At 42.7% G+C, this 23,814-nt stretch overlaps 1 protein-coding gene across 3 annotated transcripts in view; it reads left to right on the plus strand.

Moving 5' to 3' along the window:
- The first annotated feature begins 387 nt into the window (after nucleotides 1-387).
- The window catches only part of jade2 (jade family PHD finger 2), a 233,019-nt gene continuing 209,592 nt past the window's right edge, over nucleotides 388-23,814 (plus strand). For all 3 annotated transcript variants that reach the window (XM_080866369.1, XM_080866370.1, XM_080866371.1), the window contains exon 1: nucleotides 388-1,298. The gene's annotated coding sequence lies outside the window, so the exon portion shown is untranslated. The remainder of the gene's footprint in view (nucleotides 1,299-23,814) is intronic.

The following is a 23,814-nucleotide window of genomic DNA, read 5'->3' on the forward strand; positions in this document are numbered from 1 at the left end:
AGAAGCTACTTTTTTTTTAGGGATATGATAATAACTTAGACACAGCTCAAAAAACTATTCATCTCTCTGAGCTCATATAGCCAAATGTGCATTGATGGATGAGTGATCTATTAATTCTTAAGGATAATATTCATAATTTAAAATAGCTGAGATGTGTTTTGTGTGTGTGTGTGTGTGTGTGTGTGTGCGCGCGCGCGTGTATGTGATTGCATTACATAACTTTCTTCCATACAGTAATGCTGTATCACTGTGACAGAACTGGCAGGTGAAGGAAGGTTCAATCCCCACGATCTCCTCTCCGAGGCGCAGTAATCTAGCGTTTGTCAGAGTAGGAAGTGCAGTTTGCGGTAACAGTGAATTGAAAGTACGCCATAAATATGGCGCCAAAAGAGTTTTCAAGCTGATGATAAGAGCTGATTTTTCTCTCATTCTGTGTTGTCTTTTTTATTTTTTTCTTTCCCGGGGGGTGGGAGGGAGAGGGCTAGCAAGAGAAGACCCGCCTGTGCATTTGTGCAGAGCGGTGTGCACGTACACAGCACCGGGCAGAGGAGTGGAAGCGAGGCAAGGCACCGGAGCAAGTGAAGAAGACGAGGAGGAGAGAGCGCTGTGTTTTATTTTTGAAGGAAGGGGACGTTGCGAAACTGGCTTGCAATATTTACTGACTCATCGCTTGGAAATAAAGCAGACCCTTTTTTCTTTTTCTTTATTTCGTTTTCTTTTTAAATCCTCGCTTCTCCTCCTGCTCCTCCTCCCGTGCGGCTGGCACCGGAGAGGAAAACAGTCGGATTTTGACACCACGTTTGGGGTTGCTTTTTGCAAAATGCGACACGCTTTCCTGTGAGCGCTATGTTGTGCGCACCTCGCAGCCCGTTACGCCGTGAACGGTAGCAGGACCGGCCGCTGCACCCGCTCCGTTTGTTATTGACTTGTGGAGGCTGTATCTCATCCTGGCTGCCACTTTTTTTGGCTGGGGGGGGATTTTTATTTCGGATTTGGACTCGGTCGTAGGTCTTTGCAGAGCTGACGCGCTGTCAACACACCGAGAGGTGAGGTGAGGTGAGGTGAGGTGAGGGGAGGGGAAGGGACAGTCCTGTCACCTAGCGTGGACCAGGAGCCAGCTTTTTTAGCTGCACTGCTAACAGCCTGCCAGGGCACCGAGTGGGCACGCTGAATTAGTCCTAAACCGCCTCCGCTGTTGAACTACATGTGCCTGGCTCCCAATGATCTCCTAATCTCTGGGAATCGCCCGCCGTCCAGGACTGAGGACGTCTCTGTACCCGAAGCAGACAGCGATCAAGGTAAAATAAGAAATAACGCTGATTTAGTAAAAAAATAAATAAATAAAAGTAGAAGAAAATAAACATCCGAAGTCCACTTTGCTGCTGCTGCTAGTGCTATATCAGAGCTAGGCTAGCAGCTGTGTACGGACTTTCTCGCAGCGGACTTGTGAGTTACAGTCGCGGCTGTGGCGCTCCGCCAGTGAGCGGGGCAAACGGGTCCAGGAGAGGTGGCGATGTTGTGGGTGAGGCGTGGGGATATGCGCTTTACGTGTTGCAGTGAAGAAAAGACAAACAGCGCCTTTGAAAGCAGAGCCGGTGCACTCACTGCAGGGACATGAAATTAACCGGGGAAACTCGGGCCATGTTGTTGTGCTTGAAAAATGTGACGTAAACGAGCCAGCTCCCCCCGTGGGAATCAAAAGAGTGCGAGCTGGTTAGTTGGAGCGTATCCAAGAGTGTGGTTATTGTTGTTATTATGCATTTATATTTTTTCGGGGCGTAATTGTTCGCGGCAGTGGGGTGAGTCGTGTGGGATATTTTAAATATAAACAATGAAAAAAAGAAAACTTGCGGGGGTGTTGAGGGTCGCACACATGGAGAGGCGCATGAGGTGAAGTTGTGAAGAGAGGAGGAGGTCTGGGGTGGGGTGGGGTTGGGGTGTTGGTGGCACCAAACAATTTGCAGGCCCTGGGGATTTGCAGGTTTCTTCACTGCTCGGTAAATGGAGGGAGGGGGGTTCGGGCAAAAGGGACCAGCGGAAGCTGTACTGCTTTTAGGAAGGCTGGGCACGCAAGCATACACACATCAAGGAATTAGAGCAACTTCTCTCTGCCCCCTTCACCCCATCCCCCTTCCTCCTGCTTCGTGCTGTGCTGATCTAGCTGGCGTCAGAAAAGGGGGCTGTTGTTTACCTCTAAGTCAGAGCTCTCTCTGAGTGTGGCAGATGCATTCATACCTGGAGGGGGGGAAACAACAACACCACCAGGACATGACACGTGGATGCAGATGGTGATGCTGCAAGTCAGATGTCTGCAGGATTAATGTGTTATAACTGGGGCATTTGCCTCCTGTGTGATTTTTTTTTTTTTTTGTGGCCACCTACTCTTCAACATTTGCCTGGAGCACCTCCAAAGAACACAAGTATATCTGCCTATTAGTGCTAATTATTAATGGATGGAGCAATTTATCAATTTTTTTTTTTTTAGTTCAGAAAGGCTGAAGTGGCTCTAGCGTTGAATCAATTGAATTGTCTGGAGATTTGTTAGATGTTCCCAGTAGTGACAGCCTTCCCTCCCACCTACCCTTCCTCACACACGCATACACATGTGCATCATTATCATCATCATCACGATCGCCACTTGCAAGCAAGACCTGTGCACATATGCCAACAACTCCACGTGCTTCATGCCTACTCTGATCCTCAAGTATGGATGCAGGTAGCGATTACACAGATGCGCACAAATACATACCTTCACCTCAGATTGTCTTCCTCACACAAACACAAACACAGACACACAACCGTCCTCCTCCCGCTGGGTATGAAACCGGAGATGAGTCACGGTGTGTGGGGGTATAACAGCTCTCTCTCTATCCCTCTAGCCCCTTCTTAATTTTTTTTTCATATCTTTTTGTGATGCAGTGCTATCTTGTTCTCACTCATGCTCATTTCTCTCCCGCTCCCCACCTTCCCTCCCTCGGGTCTCTCTTCGCTCGCCTAGAGACAGTGGTTGTTTACAAAATCAGCGAATGGGGATGAGTGCTGTTGTTATTTTGCTTCCACATTTTTGATGACAGCCCTCCAGCCAGTCGTCTGTATTTCAGTTGCTTCTTCATCTTCCATTGCTCCATCTCATTCAACTCTCCCTCTCTTTCTGTACTCCATCCACTCTTTTGTGCTTTTCTCCACCAACTTCTCCATCATCCATCCATCGATCCATCCATCGTACCGCCACTCCCTTCACACCATGTCATTTGCAGACCTTTTAAGCCTCACATGTGCCCGTACTCACACGTGTGTCTAGGCGTGGGTGTAGTGTTGCGTGTGTGTCTGTGAGTATTAGTGTCTGCTGCGTTAAGCGCTCAGCTCTGATTGGCTGGAAAAGGGGGTAAGGTCCCCCACGTGGTGTGTTGTATCGCATTAGCTGGCTACGTAGGTGATGATGAGGAGGAGGAGGAGAGATGCTGTTCATGAATGGACGGCTGACGTCACTTAAACCGTACCCTCAATCCGTCACACACACACACAAATGGATGTTTTTACGCACATCGCTGATGAAGGCTGCGAAAGCGTGTATAGTTTTTGTTGTTGTTGTTGTTGTTGTTTTGTTTTTTAAGAGTTAGATTTGGAGATTTGTCGTATAGGAAGGATGGGAACCAGCTGAGCGTGTGTGTGTGTATGGCCGCCTTCAGGCGTGTTGGCTAGCTGTCATGTTCATAGCTCTCTGCTCTGATCTGCTTAGTAACCAACTAACTAACCCAGCAGCATGTGGGCTACTAGCTGAGGAGGATTTGTGTATCTGTGTCACAATACTGTAACTGTTCAGCTGAAATTTCTTGTAGTTTGAGACGATTAAACATTCTTAATTTTTTTCATTATTATTGTTACTTTGTGTTTCCTACATGCTTTTTCACAGCACTATTTATATATTTGCCCCCTTCCTGATTTCTTCGTTTTTGCATACTTGTCACATTCAAACGTTTATCATTAGACAAAGATCAGAGTAAATGCAAAATGCAGTTTTTCAATGGTGATTTAATTTATTAAGGGATAAAAAAGATCATTCAAAACCTACCCTGTGTAAAAATTGCCCCCTAAACCTAATAACTGGTTGTGCCACCGCCACCCTTGGCAGCATAAATTGCAATCATGCGTTTGAGATACTCACCAATGATAGTCTTTTACATCACTGCGGAGGAATTTTGGCACACTCTTCTTTCCAGATTTATTCGAGGCTATTTCGGCATGAACAGCCTGTCTAGGGTCGTGCCGAAGCATCTCAATTAGATTTAAGTCCGGACTTTGACTGGGCCACTCCAAAACATTCATTTTGTTTCTTTTGTTTTTTGAGATATTCAGAGGTGAACTTGCTGGTGTGATCATCAGTTACAGCAAAGTGTCCAGGTCCTGAAACAGCAAAGCAGCCCCACATCATCTCACTACCGCCACCATGTTTGACTGTTGATATGACCTGACCTTAACTGAGGCAAATAAGACCAGCAGTCCTTTAGATGTTGTTTGGGTTTTTTTATGACAACCTGGATGAGTCGTTGATGAGCTCATTTGGTAGGTGGACCATTACTGGGAAGGTAATACCACTGTTGACTGTCGCTGTGGTTTATTGAAGTAATAAAGTCTTAGAAATGCTCAACAGGTCTGGCACTAAGACTGGCAGCTGCTTGTAAAGTTGAACTCAGCTTTCCAAAAAAATATGGTTAATCAGTTTTTTTCATGATTTAATATGAGGAGTGGCATAATTAATTTTGGATAACTCAGGTTTGGATAACTCTTAATAAATGAAATCAGCATTTAAAAGCTGTATTTTGTATTTAACTGGAATATTAAAATGTGTCTGATGATGACAAATTTAAGACAAATATGCTAAAAAAATCAGGAAAGTAGAAAATACTTTTAACAACAAAAACTTTAATGTTTTATTCAGAATAAATTCATATGTGGAGTTGCCATTAGTTCACTTACAGTTTAGCTTAGTTCAGATTGTGTTAATTAGTTTGTCCTGCACAGATTTTTGTCGTGTCTTAGAGGTTTTGCAGCACGAAACAAACCATGTGTTGGCTTAAATGCTGCAGGCATGTTTTTATGCATTACCCTGATGTGTTCTGTCAGTGTTTGCTCGAAGCAGATGACCCCGCTGTGGCCTAGAACCTCATTAGCGGCTTCTTGTGCGTGTGCATGCGTGCACATGCTAACCTGCTGTTCTGTGAGCAGGAGATGACGTCAGACTTCAAGGGGAGAGGGGGTGTTTTCATTTTTATATATTTTTTTCTCGTGTCACTGTGAGTCAGCCTTGTTATTAAGGGATAATTGCAAAGTCTGCACACCTGCACAGAACACTGGCGAGGAGGAAAATGTGGAACATATTTCAAGAGAAGACTTTTGCAGGAGTAATTGGAATGTGCTTCCTAACTGTTTGGTCTGCAAAACCTGTCCCTGGTTGACTGAATGAGAGCAGTGGATGCTGCGGTGCACCAGATGTTTTTTCAGAAAAATTAATGATGCTTTTTTTTTGTTGTTGTTGTTTTTTTTGTTACATTTTACAGGAAAGCCTTTTTGAACAAAAACTGTGTCGGGAAAAAAAACTTGGTATTATAATTTTTTCATATCAGTGTAATGACTATTTCTGTCAAACTTAAATGTAGAGCATTATAAAATTATATTTTAAATAAAAAAAACTTAGGTATATATAGAACCTGCTATTGTTTTTTGTTTTTTGTTTTTTTTTTTTACCCTGGATGTCCTTTCCGATGCAGCTCCAAAAGGATTTGTGACAGACTGAACGTGGGGTCTTTGCTTGTTTGGAAATTTTGTGTGAAACCACAGATGTAGGTCTGACCGGTCGAAAGCTTCAAGTCTTACGGGAGAACACAAACAAAATGGAAAAATAAATTATTTGATTAGTTTAAAATAAGCAAAGTGGGTAAATTCAAGAAAAATTCACATGTAAACAAAGGAGAAAATAAGCAAAAATGAGCTATTCATTCAGCTCTGGTCCTCTTATGGCAGGACTGTCTCAACGAAGTGGGCAGTCAGGATTATATATGGACTAGATGTGTGACCGGATCACAGATCTGATGTTGGAGTGTCGCTCGCACTCCTGACATACTTGTATACTGTGTACAGCTGCAGTGGCTGCTGGATGCATTAGTCTAACCTGTTATGGCTCTAACTCTATACCCATCACATCAATGGTTCAGCACTGTGCTGCTCTCGTTGTCATTGGCCTTTCGTGTTGTCTGTCAAAACATGGTTTGAATGACTTCTGTCGACTTTATATTGGCCGTCTCATGTTGTAATTGAGTAAAGCTAGTTCACTATTAGAGCAGGGCGATAAGACCAAAAATATTTATCACGATATAGATTTGAAAATTTGCGATAACGATATAACTGACGATATAATTGACACTAGACAAAATACTTTACAACTCCACAACTTTATTAGTGAAAAAAAACCCCATCAATGTATTTTCACTTAAACAAGCAGCTGTTTTTTACATTAAAGTTGTATAAAAACGTAACAGTGCAAATGCAAATTCCTTGCTGACAGTTTAACCAAAAGGCATTTCCAGTGGAAACTGGCCGACATATCCTCAGCATAACCATGTATAATATCCACAAAACTTAAAAAGAGGTTATACACACACAATACGGTAATATTATGTTGAAGCACAGTACGTATCACTCCGCGAGGCGCCTGCCTACGATAGCCGTAATGCTCCGACAATCCATCAAGCGCTGCGGGTTCGTAGCTTAGCAAAGTCGTACTAAAACATTTGACAGATTTTCGAGCGCCGTGTACGACATAAAATCGTTTCGAGGTCAGTAAACACAACCAGAATTCATACATACACACGGGATTATAATCTGTCGACTTTCAGAAAAATCAAAGGATTGATTTTAAGTGTGCCGTATTTTCCAAAAAACACGGTAATAACGACGGCCCGCTAGCATGCTCTACCAAAAATAGTGCTTTGTTGTGTGTCTGACGGACGAAAGCCAAACCAGTTCCACACCACTGAAGTTGGAGCATTTTTACAAACCTGGTTCATCCGTTTCATTCAACGATCCGCTTTCGCCCTTGTCATTCTGCGTCGCCGCCATGTGCGTATGTAAACAAAGGCACTGCGCATGCGCGTTTTACCCTTATTCTATCGTGATATTTCATTTTCTTGTCGTTGCCCAACATTATACCGGTATTACCGTGAACGGTATGATATGGCCCAGCCCTATTCACTAGAATTATTTTTATAGTGGTATTGCACAGGAATTAGCACATATTGCTTTATCCTTTTTTTCTGATACTGTAAACCAGCCCAAAGTTTCAAATAATGAGGGATTATGCTTGTGTTGCCCACAGAACTGCTGCAGTAGCAAAGCAGGGCATGCACGCTTGTGTATGCACACGAAAGAAAGCTCACCCACCCTTTATTAACTGAAGTAATATGTAATCCCATATATGCTTTTTCAGAATAAATAGCAGAGAACAAAAAGAATCTGTTGCAATAAGTTCCTCATCCTACAGACAGACTTCAGTGCTATCATCTTGGACTGCAGCTGGTGGAGGTAGTCCTTGTTCTACTCTGTAGCCTCAGAGGACTACAGAGTAGCAGCACTAGCTGTCAGCCTGCTGCAGGCTCTGGTTAGGGTGACCCTCCTGCTCACAGTGGATCTCCAGAGGAGTATATCATGACCAGCTGTGGTCCAAGAAGGTAGAATTAGAGTTTGTCTGAGGGGCCACTGCTGTATGCAGCGACTGAACTGTCAAAATAAGAGCAAGGGTATTTGGCAAAACCTATTCGAGTGGCCCTGAATTTACACAGGCAGCAGATATCCGTAAGATATCTTCAGGCACAAAACTTTGACTATGAGAAGCCTCATCAATTTAATGTTCAGACTTTTTGTTTAGATGGGGCAGCCAATTAGCTTAAAGGGAGGGTTACATGCTGCACCAAGGCCTAATTTAATGAGGATTATTTTGATCTGTAAATTATGCAAACTAACTCGAGGCAAGTGAAAATGGGGATAATAGGACCCTTTTAACTACATCAGCCGTACTAAGAGATGCATATTATATGTACATGTGTTTAAGTAATATAGTATATCTGTGAAAATCTGTGAAATATTTAAGTTAGTTTTAAGCACACAAGATGTAGGGTCATTTCTGAAAATAGAGGTGAAGCCCACAGTTGTAGAGTCTCAGGTGACTCGTGCACAAAGTTAAAAAGCAGAAACATTTAAAATGTGTTATTATGCTCAGACACATTTTCCCCTTTCTTCCTGGTTTGCTGGGTTATTCTCTTCTCTCTCTCTACCTCCTACTCTTATTTCCAGGGGAAGAAACTAAAAATAAAAGTCTAGTTGTAAGCACATTGATGGACAGGCTGACAGATGCCGCCTGAGCTCCTGATGGGAAGAGTTTCAGGAGTAGGTATGTGTATGTTTTTGTGCTGAGCGAGGGGAGTAAACAACAGATAGAAACAGTATGTCCGGCCTTCCTTTGCTGTAGGAACGCACGGTGATTCGAGAGGAAAATAAGCCTTTACTGCGCTTATTTGTATTTAATGTACATGTGTCGAGATGCTACATGTGTGTTTTGAACTGCCAGAAATTAGGATAAACTTAAAAGAGAGGCAGAACAAAGGCGATGAGTTGTTGAGGAGGTAGTCGAAGACAGCGACAGAGGGAGGTGAAAGGTAGTAATAGAAGATGAAAGACAAGATGTAGGGTAAAGGATGGGAGGTGCAGGTAGTCGGGGTTACTAGAGGGTGAAGGGCAGAGTGCTCATCCTCAATCTCTGTCCTTGTCGTCCTTCCTTCCAAAGGCTAATGAACTCCCGATGTGGAGACGGGAGCTCTGGATCAGCCTTCCATCTCTCTGTGTTTCTCCCTCCCTCCCACCTTCCCTCCTCCCACCTGTCGTCCCCTTTTGCTCTATCTCCTCCCGGGTTTTTGGCAGAGCCCGAGGCTCCCTGGCTCCGATTCACCTTCTTTATTGTTTGTCAGCAGATTTTAGGAGATGGAGCGGGAGGCTTAGTTAGAAAATGATTTGGACCTCAGCCTTGTTCCCGCTTTTTTTTTTTTTTTTAATTCCCTTTCATTCTCTCTCCTATCTTTCTGTTTTTCGCTCACTCATCCCTGCTCCCATAATGCAGCGGCAGCAGCAGGAGCAGTGGCAGCATCAATAAATATTGTGTTAATGTTCTGGTGGCTGGAGCCAGCAAGATGATAAAGGAAATCTATTTGATTTCTGTGGCTCTTTTGTTTGGCCTCTCAGGTTTGTGTGCATATATGTGCGTGCACATTTGGTGTAGCAGCATTAAGTGTGTGTAAAGGTTTTTGTCTTTTGCTCCATTTATTCCCTCTTCATAACGCAAGCGCACTTCCTCTCTTCTGCTGCCGTCCTCAGAGTTTCCTTATTTTCTTCCCGAGTTTAACACTGTTTTACTGAGACGGAGTCCCTTAAGGATTTAACTGCTTCTTTATAGCTAGCATGAGCATTGTACTTAGAAACAGACACTGTCGAGGGAAGCTGCTTGAGGTATTGATATGCATAAAGTAAACTAGTTTGTATGTGCGTAATGCTACAAGGTATATGTGAGATCAAAGGCTTCAGGTATGGTCTATCTGTCAGGCAGCTATTTTTAGACTGAGCTATTGTGTAAGGTATTCCTAGAAAGCATTTTATAACCCTACCTACTTTGTCTACACTGCAATGCTGGGCAATTGAATTACGTGGGTGTGATTGTCTGATTTTGATTCTGATATGTTCATTTGTACAAGCCCATTTTGTTATTTTTGGTTGTAATCCTAAGGATGTAAACAAAGCAGTTTGTAACTCATTTACACATCTCCCTCCATGAGCCCTGTCCCATCTGGGAATGCCTGTACTTCCACATATGTGTCTTATAATTGCTTCTACGGCCGAATTTGATCGCACAGTCTTTCCTCGAGCTTGTCCATTTTGAAAATAGCTGTGATGGCAATGGCAAATGCACAAGGTTATCAATAATGAGAGTTGTACAAGCTGCCAAAAGAGCAGCAAAGCACAGCTTGCGTGGATGTGATGTCATTTTTGGGAGAGATTGCTTTCCCTTTGGTGTGTTTTAAGTGATGTGTATTTTTATATTTGATTAGGCAAGCACTGCTCTTCTTGGTTACCCTGCTTTCCCCGATGTAGTGCCACTGCACCCACCACAGTTTTCTTGTCATGAAGGTCAGCGGTCCCCAACCCCCAGGCCACGGCCCGGTACCGGTCCGTCAGTTGTTTGGTATCGGGCCACAAGAGTTGAAATTTATGGTTTTCAGGGTTTTTATCAATAACTCGGTTTCACTGGGTCTTTTCCCGTGTTGTAGTTTCGTATCTTATTTTGAAAGAAACATTTAAGCGTTACCATAGAGACCAGAGAGCATTAAGGAGCAGAGAGGAGGATGTTAATTTTAATGTTACTGGCTCATTTCAGGAGGACGCTGCTAATAAAGTTACACAATTACACAGTGAATTCGCGTTTTTTTTATTATATTTACAAACTATCGCAGCTTTTGTCTTGGTCGTATCGTTTATTTAGTTGTATTTATCTGCGTCAGCTTATATTGTCTGACATCTATTCAGCGTGCAATAGACATCAATTGTCAAAAGCTGATATATTGATCAAGTCGCCTGAGTCTATAAAATACTGAAGCTGCTTTTCTTATGGTTGCCAAAGTACATTCAACCAGTGGATTGGTACGTGTCAGTGGAGGAAAAAGGGAAAGGAAAAAATCCTAATAACAAAAAATAAAGTTACTAATAAAGCACCTAAATCGTAATCGTGAAATGGAAACAATATTCCTTTAGAAGCCTTTACAAACTGTCGTTTCTAGCATCGTTAACGTTCTTCATTTAAACCATGCTACTGCTGGCAGGGGGTCTTTGTCTTTTGCTTCTCTCTTATGTTACGCTTCACTTAGGGAAGCTTTGCTCCCCTGAGAGCAATACCAGAAAACTAATTCACTTTACGGAGACAACAGTCTTCTGTATTTGACATGAGTAGCAAGTTTCCTTCCATTCGGCGGATCCCCACGGAGCGTTCAGCGGGAGGGGGGGACCACAGGGGAGAGGGCTGATGGGAATGGTGATGGTGATATCAGCATCAGAGAGTGACTCATGACTGCTCTTAAGTGGCTCTGAGCCTAACAGTCAGTTAGATGTGAAGGGGTGGAGGTGTGTATTACCGAGTGAGGTCGTGAGCGCATGGAGTTTCCGGCTGAGATGTTGAGTACTGCTGTGTGCTGCGGTTTGTTTTCTTTTTCACTTCAGGTTTATTGGTGGTTTCTACCTTTGTGATGGAGCTCTCACTGTATCAGTGGGTTGCACTATACAGCAGCCTGTGTTTAAAAAATGTATTGAATAGCTGATCCACAACTTATTCCTTTTTTTGTTGAAATGCTGAAGGCTAGTTTCTTAGATATCCTAAACCCAGAATATACGTCTATCTCCAAGAGCTGAAAGTTAGCAGCACCATTTTAGCAGAGTTAAACCATAATATTGAAGCAGCTTTTAGATGTTGCCTTCACATGACCTTCTCACCACCATAAAACCCTGGAAAGGGTACAGACTGCACAAACACAAGGAGTCCAACTCAACTCCTAGAGCAGCAGTCCCCAACCTTTTTTGCGCCACGGACCGGTTTATGCCCGACAATATTTTCACGGACCGGCCTTTAAGGTGTCGCGGATAAATACAACAAAATAAAGCTAGTACCGGTACCGAAAAAAAGGAAATTTATTCATAACACACGTGAAAAGACCCAGGAAAACCGAGTAAACGATAAAAACAATAACAAAATAACGCTGAAAACCGATAAAAACCCTGAAAACCATACATTTCACACCTGAGCCTCAACTCTCACGGCCCGGTACCAAACGACTCACGGACCGGTACCGGTCCGAGGCCCGGGGGTTGGGGACCGCTGTCCTAGAGGATGGAGGAGGAAATTCTAGTTCCCTGTCACTGTCTATGCAGGATGCTTTTGGTCACATTATTGAGTTTGAGCCACCAAAGAAAGTGAAGCACGAGCCTGTGCACAGTCTGCGCGGACAGCTGTATTGATTACAGCAGAAGTTGTACGTATCTGTTCCTTCTGACGTGTGAGGATGGACAAATGAAAAACTTGCTTTAAATACCTCATGTGTTGCCATGATGGTCTGCAGCCATGATAGCAGCTATTTGAGGCTTTGCTTACACATACATGCACAAGGCAGTACTTTAAGTTTAATGCTTGCCATTTGTAATATCCCAAAGTACTGGATGTTTTGAACTGACAGTGATACTAGTTAAAAAGTTAGTGCGTAAATGGCCTGTATTTGTATAGCGCTTTACTTAGTCCCTATGGCGCTTAGTCCCCTTAGTCCCCAAAGCGCTTTACACTACATTCAGTCATCCACCCATTCACACACGCATTCACACACTGGTGATGGCAACCTACATTGTAGCCACAGCTGCCCTGGGGCGCACTGACAGAGGCGAGGCTGCCGGACACTGGCGCCACCGGGCCCTCTGACCACCACCAGTAGGCAATAGGTGAGGTGTCTTGCCCAAGGACACAACGACCGAGACTGTCGGAGCCGGGGCTCGAACCGGCAACCTTCCAATTACAAGACGAACTGCCAACTCTTGAGCCACGATCACCCTAGACAAAGGGCTTGCATGAAGATTTGTTGAAATATTACTGAGATACACTCAATTGGCAAATTTCTAATTAGCCAATCACATGCTAGCAACAAAAGTGACTTAAGCGATGGCATGGTTGTTGGTGCCAGAATTTGCTGGTCTTGGCATTTCAGAAACCGCTCATCTACTGTTACTTTCCCCATAACCGTCCCTAGGGTTTCCAGAGAATGGTCTGAAAAATAGAAAAAGTCCAGTGAGTCGCACCTCTCTGGGCGATGTTGATGCCAGAAGTCAGAGGGGAATAGCTAGATTGTTTGAAGGTGATAAGAAGGCAACGGTAACTCAGTAACTGCTCGTTACAACCAAGGCACACAGAAGAGATCGAACTTTGAAGCAGATGTGCCACAGCAGCAGGAGACCACACCAGGTGCCACTCCTGTAAGCTCAAAAGAGGAAAAGGAGGCTATAATTTACATTGGCTTACCAAAAGTAGACAAGAGAAGTCTGGAAAAAGGTTGCCTGGTCTGATGAGTGTTAATTTCTGCTGCAGCATTCAGATAGTAGGGCTAGAATTTAGTGTAACCACAGTGTAACCATGTTTTGATGGCTGCTTCCAGCTGGATACACACCATGTCACAAAGCTTAAATCATCTCAAACTTGAAAAGGACAAAGAGTTCACTGTACTCATACGGCCCCCACAGTCATGAGCTCTCAATCCAGTGGAGCACTTTTAGGATGTGGAGGAACAGGAACTTTTCATCATGGACCAGAATTTCTGAGGAATGTTTCCAGCACCTTGTTGAATCGGTGCCACGCAGAATAAACTACTACCAAAAACCGTAGGCGCACCATCCTTCCAGAATCATGAGTGCCTACACAAAATTTCGTGGCAGCTTTTCTCAGGACCAAAATTGAAATGTTCCCTCTGAATGTTTACTTGATAAATTAAATTTTTGATCACTCATCAATCATTTGCGACAAATTTACCGTATGCGCCAGAACAAAATCGCTGCATTACACATCCTTGATAGTCTAAACTAGAATAGCTTCCAGTTATATTTTTTCACACAGTGATGCCATCGAGTCCCCATGTTTGCCAAGATTATTAACATCTTAATGCCAGATAAATCACAGATGGGAGTGACACGTCCAAATAAACGAACTACACACAAAACTTGTTCTAACCCGTCGCACTTCATCTAAACAGAACACCAAAAAAAACTTCTTCCTCTTGAAGTGTCAGTGTTGAAAGCTGGATCGCAGCCTAATACACTTAGCACGAGAAACGCGCGTGTGTTTCGCTACCTTTCATGTTGCGATGTGTGAGTTAGTCGCCGCCTCCTTTCTTGCACACCTGTTAGCATGAACCTGATGAAGATGTTTGATGTGTGTGTGTGTGTTTTCTCTTCTCCCCCTTTTTTTTCATCGAGCACATACGTCTCTGTGTGCATGCACATACGTTTGATGTTGAGGTAAATACTTGATACCCAACATCACACACAAGTAGACACCCACTCTGACATTTCGATTCTTTCAGCTCATTCACAACAGTTGCCCTATTTCTCCATCTCTGTCTCTCTCCCTGGTCTCCCCGCCTCACTTTATGAATCTTTGTGATTCCTTTCTTTGGTGCTCTTTCTCTCTGTACCTGTCAAACTCTCTTTTTCCTACCTTGTCTCCAGTGACTGTCCAAAAATAGCTGTGTGTGTGTGTGTGTGTGTGTGTGTGTGTGTGTGTGTGTGTGTGTGTGTGTGTGTGTGTGTGTGTGTGTGTGTGTGTGGGTGGATGAGAGACGGGTTGGGGAGAGTGAAAATAGACTTGGATGTGTGCGAGCGTAAGCGTCGCAGTCTTCCCTGCGTGCCCTCTAGCAGTTGTTGTCTTGCTTGTGCACGCAGCATTAGGTCTGCACAGGAACACACACTTCATTAATTGATTCCTGTCCATCGCATCTCATTTTTTCACCCCCCCCCCACACACACACACACACACACACCGCCATGAAGGAAAGGAAAGAGTCAGTATTGATGAGGTGATCAGTAAACTGGGTTTGAACAGAGGATTGAAAGTGAGAAAGCGTCAGGCAAAGAATGACTGAGCGAGAGGTGGAATTTACCAAAAAAATAAATAAAATTCAAGGACTTGAGGATACAGAGAGCAGCAGCGAAGGAGATTGGATACTGTGATGGAAAGAAATGATAAGGTTAGAGGTGGAAAAGTGAGTGATGGAAAGGAAGCGAGTAAAAGAAAAAAGAAGGAAGAGAAGAAAGTCGTAAGTGGGCGGGGGGGCGCAGCTCGGCGTCCTCCAGGTTTGGATGTTGCCAAAGGCTTTTAAGATTTTTTTTTTTTTTTTTTTTAGGCTCTTTGTTCCCCGGCCAGGCAGGTCTTTACTCTGTTCAATCAAGCTACACACAACATTAGGATCATAGCAAAAGAGACACACAAATAAACACACACATTAAATGCACAAATACACAAATCTTCTCCCGCACGCACACGGAGCACTGCCTCAGAGAGATGGCTTGTTATGAAGCAATTTATATGCAAGGATTCTTTATCAAACCGACTGACCTCTGGCAAGTCGAGGAGTGCTGAGCACTGGCCAACTGTTTGTGTGTCTGTGTGTTCGTGTGCGCTGAATGACAGGAAGCTTTACTTCCCGGGTTTTGTTGTTGTTGGTGCTTGCGTCATTTCGGCGCGTGTACGTGCGTGCAGTTGCAGAGCACCTTTGCTCATTTGCACTGTTTAACTATTCATTTTTATATGCTTGTTTCTCTTTATGAATAATAAACCAGCATGTATCCCAGCCTCTCTTAGGTCGTGCATACGTGCCCAGATGTTCCAGCAGTCACTTAATGTGTTTTTATTGTTGATGGATCTGTTTTCTTCTGACAGCCAGACTGCATGCTCATCTCAAGAGAGGGCTGCATGTGTGTGTGTGTGTGTGTGCGCTCACTGGGCTTCTACAGCTACAGTCTCTTAATAATAGATCGCCATCATGGTAACCGTTGTTGTGCTGACCTTAAGTGCTGCACAGTGCTAAAACAGACACCGGCCACCGACTAGTGTTTTCCTGCTGAAGTAAGTGCACCGTCATCCACAGTCTGTCTCTCTCTGACTGGGGACAGACAGACAGCCAAGCAGAGGAGCGACATACTTGCAGACAGTTAAACAGATGGCAGGCAAATGGGTAGACGGGCAGAGAAGCAAAGAGTCAAGCAGTCAGACAGACAGAAAGACAGATGGCAAGCTTATAGGCAGACAGACGGATGGACAGGATGACAAATGGGATGCAGCCAATCATAGATCTGGAAGCTGGGGGACGGAGAAGAAAGACTCTTTTTTTTTTTTTAAGTCAGACTAGGCCAAATAAAAACTCGAATAATCTTTTACGATGCAAATGTGCGTTGAGCTGCACACGATCACATGTGGGTTAACTAGCCGTGATTAATCTCAGACCCTCAATCAATCGCTCAGTTGAGAGGAAGTGAAATGCTGTGGACTTAGAGTATTGATAAGGTATTTAAAGCAAAGCGAGCACATTTCCTTATTTCAACGCTCCTTAATGTATTTTCTGCTTTTCCCTGGTTTATTTCCTTGTTTTTAGAATTGTATTTTTTTAGTTTTAGTTTTATAGATGAAAGAATTCATTCAGTTATCAGAAAGAAATCACCCGTCAGCTGCTCTACAGGAAAAATCTTTGTTGTTATAGCATCCCTTGTTATTTTAAATGATGTGAAAGTTTTAGTCTTGCTTTTGTTTAGAGGAAACTTACTTCCAAAGGAAGTGACAAAACTGACGGAAAATTTGAAGCGTGGAAAGGTGGCACAGTCCCACTCACGGTGTGATTGACAGATCGGATTTGACTATCTGAGTGCAATACCTTTACTCTTGCCCGAGGTGGGCCGTATGCTGCTGTCAAGATGTTCTAAAGCAAACAGTGCTTTTTTTATGACACCTTATTTCCCGTTTTCAGCTGTAGTAGCATCTGCTCACTTAATAACGGTGCTGATGAAGTTTTACTGGCTGCAGCGACACACAGTGATCCCTATAAAATGATCACAAGAGTGGACTGTGAAACTCTGCAGGATGCCATGCATGCTGTCAGTATTAGCTTTACTTTTGGGAACTTCTTTAAGTGTTAACATGGTTTTAGAATTAAGGTACTAAATAAAACTTGCAGCTTTGGGGCTTTGAATTTTCTCCTAAACGTTCTTAGGGATAAAGAGTTTAAAGCCTGTGCTAGCATACACAGAATTAGGTCTGATTACTTTTAAATGTATCCTATTACTTTAGGATTTTATTCATGTGACTTTATGAGGTCTGCTGTGCTATTACTGGGTTCAACCCTCTTTTTTCTTGAGAACTGTGTTAATTGTTTGTGACTGGAAACATTTCTCAGAGATTTTGGTCCATATTAATATGACAGTAAACTTTTTTCATGCTTCTTCTATTGCCCAATTTTGGTGATCATCTGAAAACTACAGCCTCAATTTCCTGTTCTTATCTGACACCAGTCCCATCTGGTGAGGTCTTCTGCTGCGTTCAGAGATGGTCTTCTGCATAACTTGGTTGTAACGAACAGTTATTTGAATTACTGTTGCCTGTATCAGCTCAAAGCAGTCTCGCCGCGCTCTTTCCGTGAGTTATGGTCAGAGGGCCCGGTGGCGCCAGTGTCCGGCAGCCTCGCCTCTGCCAGTGCGCCCCAGGGTGGCTGTGGCTACAATGTAGCTCGCCATCACCAGTGTGTGAATGTGTGTGGATGGGTGGATGACTGGATGTGTAAAGCGCTTTGGGGTCCTTAGGGACTAGTAAAGCGCTGTACAAATACAGACCATTTATCAGCTTTGGAGATCATAAGAGTTTCATGACTTCAAAAATCGGTGTTTCTTATAGTATTATTTGGAATGACGACTGTATTCACTGCCCAAACGTTGTAGCATATGTTTTAGGAAGGCATCAGACCTCCTTGCCTTAACGGGTTACCAATTTACATCATATATTTATCTGTGCCTTATTTTGTCTGGTGACTAAACCCTGGTCTTTTAATTCAAGAAATTTTAATTTGGTGTGTGAAAATTCCCAAGCTTTGTTTACTTTAGTTTTGCCATTTTAGATTCTCAGCGGCTTCTTGTGAGAAACGTCACAAACAAATTTAAACAAGTGAAGCGAACTCCCAAAAACACCTAAGGGACATTCGCTTTTTATGACTAACTGTGGTAATTTCACCAAGGAGTACTTTCTCCTTCATTTTGATGTGAGCTGACAGGCTGCACCTCCTTTGCTTGCTGCTTTCACAGTGCAGTTAGATTGGTGAGTGCATGCACTGGAGCATTTTTAATAAATGTGATTTAATTGTACAGACTCGATGGTACACCTTTCAAAGTGAATAAAGTTTCTGAAATCTTGCTTCTAACATGCACGAATGTGAATTCATCCTTCGTCTTTGAGGAGCATGCGTACTTGGTGTCTGTGCTGTAGCTCACTCTACTCTATATGAACTGCTAAAACCAGCTGAGTCATGAATTTCTTTCCCACCTGCTGTTCGCTGCCCGCGTACGGCCTTTTTCTCAAGCCTTATATGTTGCACATTTCAGAGGACAGTCCCCTTTAAACATTCAGTCAGACACAGTGCTCTCAGCAGTGTCATAGTCAGCCAATTAATTAGCTCCCCAGGCAACTTGGCTTTTCCCAGCATGCATTAGTCAACCTTCTCACTGTAAATGGTTTGGGCTGACAGAAAAACCATGAACAGAAAATGTGGCTTATACCAGCTAATACCTAAGGTGTCTTTCTAAGCCCGGTAAAACTCACCGACACGTGCGCGTGCACACATACGCGCAACATACGTGTGTGTGCGTATACATATTTGTATCCAGAGCATTACGCAGCAAAGCTCCACCTAGTTTTAATCTCAGCAGAAGTGTAATCAGCCAGAGTAACTGGGGAAAAAATAAGTCACACCAGTGGATTCTGCTAGAGTAATATGGACTAGATTGCACATGACAGCTAATCTGAATTAATCTGAGCTGAAGGAGACCGGACTGGTTTTTGAAGGCAGACTTTAAAGGCTGATAGTAACATCTTAACGTTAAGCAAAGGGATGATTACCACTGGATCAATCACACCATTCCTGCATATTAATTGGGACACGCGGTTTGATGTGGAAAAATTTTGGATGTTTTTTGTAGTTTTCCTGCGTATGGAACAATCAAGATGCAATTAAGGTGCAGACGCTCAGCCTTAATTCATTGAAGCTAAATTAATTAACCACTGAGGAATAACATCCATTTTTATACACACTACCCTATTTTCAGGGGCTTAAATATAATTGGAAAAATTTAACTGATTATTTTTAACACTTTGTTAAGACTGCCTGATGTCTGGAAACCACAGACATCACAATTTGTAATGCATTGCTAGGCCTTTATTGTAGCTGTCTTCATTTGTAGTTTGCTTTTCTGCCTTCAGTTTTGTTCTCTGGTTGTAAAATACATAGTTAATAAGGTTGAGATCATGTGATCAGCTCAGCCACTGAAGAAGATTCTGCTTCCTTACCTTTAAAAACTTCTGGGTTTACATTAACAGTATGTTTTGGGTAATTTTCCATCACTACTGTCACATGCCTGAAAGAATAGCTCTATATACCGCAGAGAGCTTCTGTCTGCTTCTGCTTTCTGTCACGCCATCAATAATTATAGTAACCCAATGTGACTGGAAGCCACACATCCATGCATCCCCGTGACACCGGTATGTTTTGCAGGTACTGCGTTATGCATAGGCTTGTAGCCCATTCCAAGTTCCCACCATTCGGGTACAGGTTGATCTTAGTTTCTTCTGTCCACTCTGGTGATCATCAGTATGAGCCTTGTGTGCCTTATGATGGGCTTGGAGAATAATATACCTCCTTCCTGGAGCAAAACTGCTCATTTACGTCTGTAGTCCCGGGCAGATCACATAAAAATGTAAATCATTGAAAGGATCCTGCGCTCATCTACCTTTGTGGGAGTCTGTGGACATCTATGGTTGGTCATGATGTCGAGCTCAGCGGCCACTGATTTGGTCATTCCTAATAATCCTGCATTTTGTCTGAGTTATTATTATTATTATTGTTGTTAATTAAGTTAATTATTTGCCTGTTTCACATGCATTTGGTCCTCCTGTGACTGGATGTTGTGGTTCCCAGAAACAGCTTCCAATAGCAAATACCACATTTGGAATTAACTCCAGACTTTTAACAAGCTTTATTTATGGGAAAAAATGAAGAAAAAAAAATCACATCTGGCTCATGAAACAGGGAATTGTCCAATTTCATTCAAGCCTTAAGTCCTCACTGTGTAATACAATAATTTTGGGCAACCCTTTGAATTACAGCCGAGAGTCTGCCCTTCAGTTGCGCTCTGATTGTTTCCTCTGATATCTGTTGTGGTGTAAAGAGGCAAAATGGTGAAAATTAGAGAAAAAGAGAAACCATAACTCTTTTGGCTCTTTTTTTGTTACATACTTGGGCCACAGGGCAGCGGATAGCATGTCAACACCTACAGTGTGTATGAGTGAGTATTTGAATGTGGTCTCCGTCTCTTTGCCTGTACGCTTGGTTTTTTTTTTGGTTACTGAATTTAACTAATTCTGAATTAGATGAAATGGAGACCAGGTTGTGATGCATTTTTTTAAAATGAACCAGATCAATAGGAAATGTGGTTTTGTTTAATGTACTTTAAAGTTCTTTTATGGTTTAAGTGTTTGTTCATACTTCTAATTTGTTGTCATTACACTCAGATTTCTGTTGTGCGAGGCTAACAGACTGCTGTTTGCCTCTGCAGCTCCTCTGTCTTCCACTGAATTTTTTTTTAATAGTCTCCCGGTCGGTTTAACCTCCGAGCTCTGTGAACTCTCTGCTGTATTGATCTGGAATTCCCGATACCTCAGTCCTTCTCTCTGCTCTTTCCTAAACTTAATTCCTTCCTTTTCTTTAGACCTGTTTAGCCACACCAAATCACATCAGTTCGTGACATAGTTAAATATTTCATTCTGTTTGATGGTCTTCTCCTCTTTGTACAACAGGGTTTCATTGATTCTGACAGCTGGCTGCCTCCAGCTATTGTCCTGCTTCAACTCTGACGGAGTGCAGAGCTATTATAGTACGGGAACATAATGCAACACAAACCAACAGCATTGTGATGGAGTGAAACACATGAATGCAACAATGTGCTCTGATAGAGCACTATTTAAGTCATCTATAATTTTTGGGCTACAGAGTAATAGAAAGTACTTCCCAGTATTTTTCCCAGTGCTTCAGATTGTTTGGATTTTGGATTTTTGACTGTTGCTTTTTAATAAAGAATCTTAAATCCAAACATATCATAAAAGACTGTCTCACATTTATTTCTTAAAAATATAATATGTTTTTTAACAGATATGGAAAGTTGTTGGGTAATTGACTACTTGGCTCTATATTATCATGTATTACATTATATCTAAAATGATGCATTGATGCAGTATAATTCGGTACAATACATCCAAATGTGCTGCAGCTGTCGACTGATACGCATAGCACTGCATCATAAAACATGGGGCTGTTTGATGCACTCAAATAAAACAGTCTCATAGGACTGATAATAAATGACATCAGGCAACAAAGTCCTGTAATCTGCTTTTTGAAGGTTCCTGCAACATAATGCCTCGGCCTTTGCCGTTGTAAATATGATATGAGGATGTTTCTCTTTGCTGGGATTTCCCTCAGTGGCTGGCAGCCAAATATTACACTGTTCACTTAAAACCAGCTGGCTTCTTTTTACGTTTCTTTTTAATTCCAATAGTTTTAATTAACAAGTTGATATTCACGTATGTTTTACGGCTACAGTAAGATGGCTCGATATTATGGCAGTTAGTTTGATCAGATTAGACATCATTACCTACGAAATAATCTAAAAATAATCTGCTCGCAACTTAATGTTCATCCTGCTCCTTATCTGGGATCACCCTCTAGAGGAAGCCCATTTCAGTAGCTTGTATCTGTGATCTTATTCTGTCACGAGTCACAGATCCCGACCATAGGTGAGGGAGGGATTGTGAATCGAGTGGCAAGTCAATAGCTTTGCTTTCACACTTGGCTCTCTCTTCACCAAAGTAGATTTGTATGTCATCCCCATCCCTGCCAATGCTGTGCCAATCTGCAGGCCACTCTCCTGCTCCTCTGCTCTCTTATTCCTGAACCTAACCCTGAGATAATGTTCTCCAATTGGGGCAGCAGCTCATCCAGGAGTGGGCAATCCAACCTTTTCCAGCTGGGAACCATAATCTCAGACTTGGAGGCGCTAATTCTCAATCCTGCTTGGCTGTAGATCGTCCCAGTGTGATCAGGAGGTCAGTGTCTGATGAAACCAAAAGAACCACATCATCTGCAAAAAACAGAGGGTTGGTCTTGAAATTCTGTCCATTAATAGTTTGGTAAGTCCAGGTGGAGTCCTTCCACTGGGAACAGGCCCGACTGATATCAGATGTTTTACACTGATATATTGGCAAATAGCTAATGTTGAGCTCTACTTTCAGTGTGTTTGTACAGGGTCCTCATGTGTCAGGAAAAATAGATACAGATGAATACATTACGTTTATGTACGGTGAAAAAAATACATCTTAATTCGGAGAAAAGACTTGTGAGTATAAAAGTTTCAACCATTAGTTATAGGTGACCATGATGCGTAAGCATTAAATGTAGGATGCTTGTTTTTTCTGCTCCTAGAAATGTGAAAGTCACAGTGTCCTTTACAATCAAGTACTTCATTCAGAGGAGCTCACCAAAAAATAATATAAAAGATTTCATAAACTGCTTTCGTGGTTAGCTGCCGTTTTAGTCAGCACTATGGGTAAGCAGCAAAAGGAAAGTCAAAAGTCAAATTAAAAATAGATTCAATTATATAAAAAAGTGATTTAAACCATTCTGGCTCCAGAGATAAAAGCATGCCGTACCATCTGTTGTAGCCTTTTGGCAAGAAGGCAGACCATCACATACTCCCTCTTGTTTCTCTCCTTTTGTCTCTTTCTTTTTGGTTTTCGATTCAGGACGTAACCCAGTGCAGACCTGGTGTTTGCTTCGCTGCACTGATAGATATAAAGTTGTACATTTGCGAGTCGTTTCCCTCTCCTTTTCTCCCTCACCCACCCCGTCTCTCTGTAGAACACAAAATATCTCAATCTGCAGGCTAAGCTGGGATTCACCGAACTGATTGAAGACACGGTTGTGCATACTGCATGAGAGGAAGGAGGACGGAGAGACATACAGTAGAAAATAGGAAGTAAGGTCGGGCGACTGAGTGAAAGGAAAGGAAGGGTATCAGGTGCAGATATAGAAAAAGTGAGCCAGAGCTGGAGAGAAAAATTGAGAAAATGAACTTAGTGGCTGTTCTTGGCAGTTGTTGAGCCGTTGGTCTGCTTTCTGCCTTAGGTGATTCTGCTCCCCCCAAAAAAACAGGAGGGGAGGGGGATTTTTAAGGCGATACAGTGACATTTCCAATTACTGTCAAGTCTTTCACTTAAACGGGCCAGCAATTCCCCCTTTACGCATGCATTGAGAAATGCTGGGTTACCACAGGACAGGAGGTTAAAGAGACTGTCCGCTAAGCTTACAATCACAGCTTCAGCCCTCATGATAGCTTTATGTCTGGTTAACTAAAGATACCAGCAGCATCTTAAATAACAGGTGAGATTTTAATGGGCAAAATAGAACAATTAATCCTTTATTTTTTGTATTTTGAAAATGGTTGGTAGGTTAAATAACTTGAGCGGCCAAAATTTGCCAGATTGGCTGACAACGCTTTGTCGTTCTGGTCAGTTCAGTGAAAAAAATTGAAAAAGAAAGGGAAATGGTGCAGCCTTAAGAGGAAAACTCTTTATAATTCAGTCCAAAACATATGAGCGCCTGGCTACTGCTTAAATGTACTGCTTGCCTACCAGTTGCAGGACTAAAAAAACACCACAATTGGAACCAAAAGTGGGCTGTGATTAAGTAAAATGAACCCAGCTCTCCAACTGCTACTCTAACATTATACAGAAATCGCTTTGGACTGTCTTCACACAATGGGGAATAAGTTTCGGGATTTTGTACTTCACTAAGTAACAGCTTGTTAGCATTAACAGCAAACCAAATGAAATCC

The sequence above is a fragment of the Rhamphochromis sp. 'chilingali' genome, assembly GCF_963969265.1.
Source record: "Rhamphochromis sp. 'chilingali' genome assembly, chromosome: 19".
NCBI lineage: Eukaryota > Metazoa > Chordata > Actinopteri > Cichliformes > Cichlidae > Rhamphochromis > Rhamphochromis sp. 'chilingali'.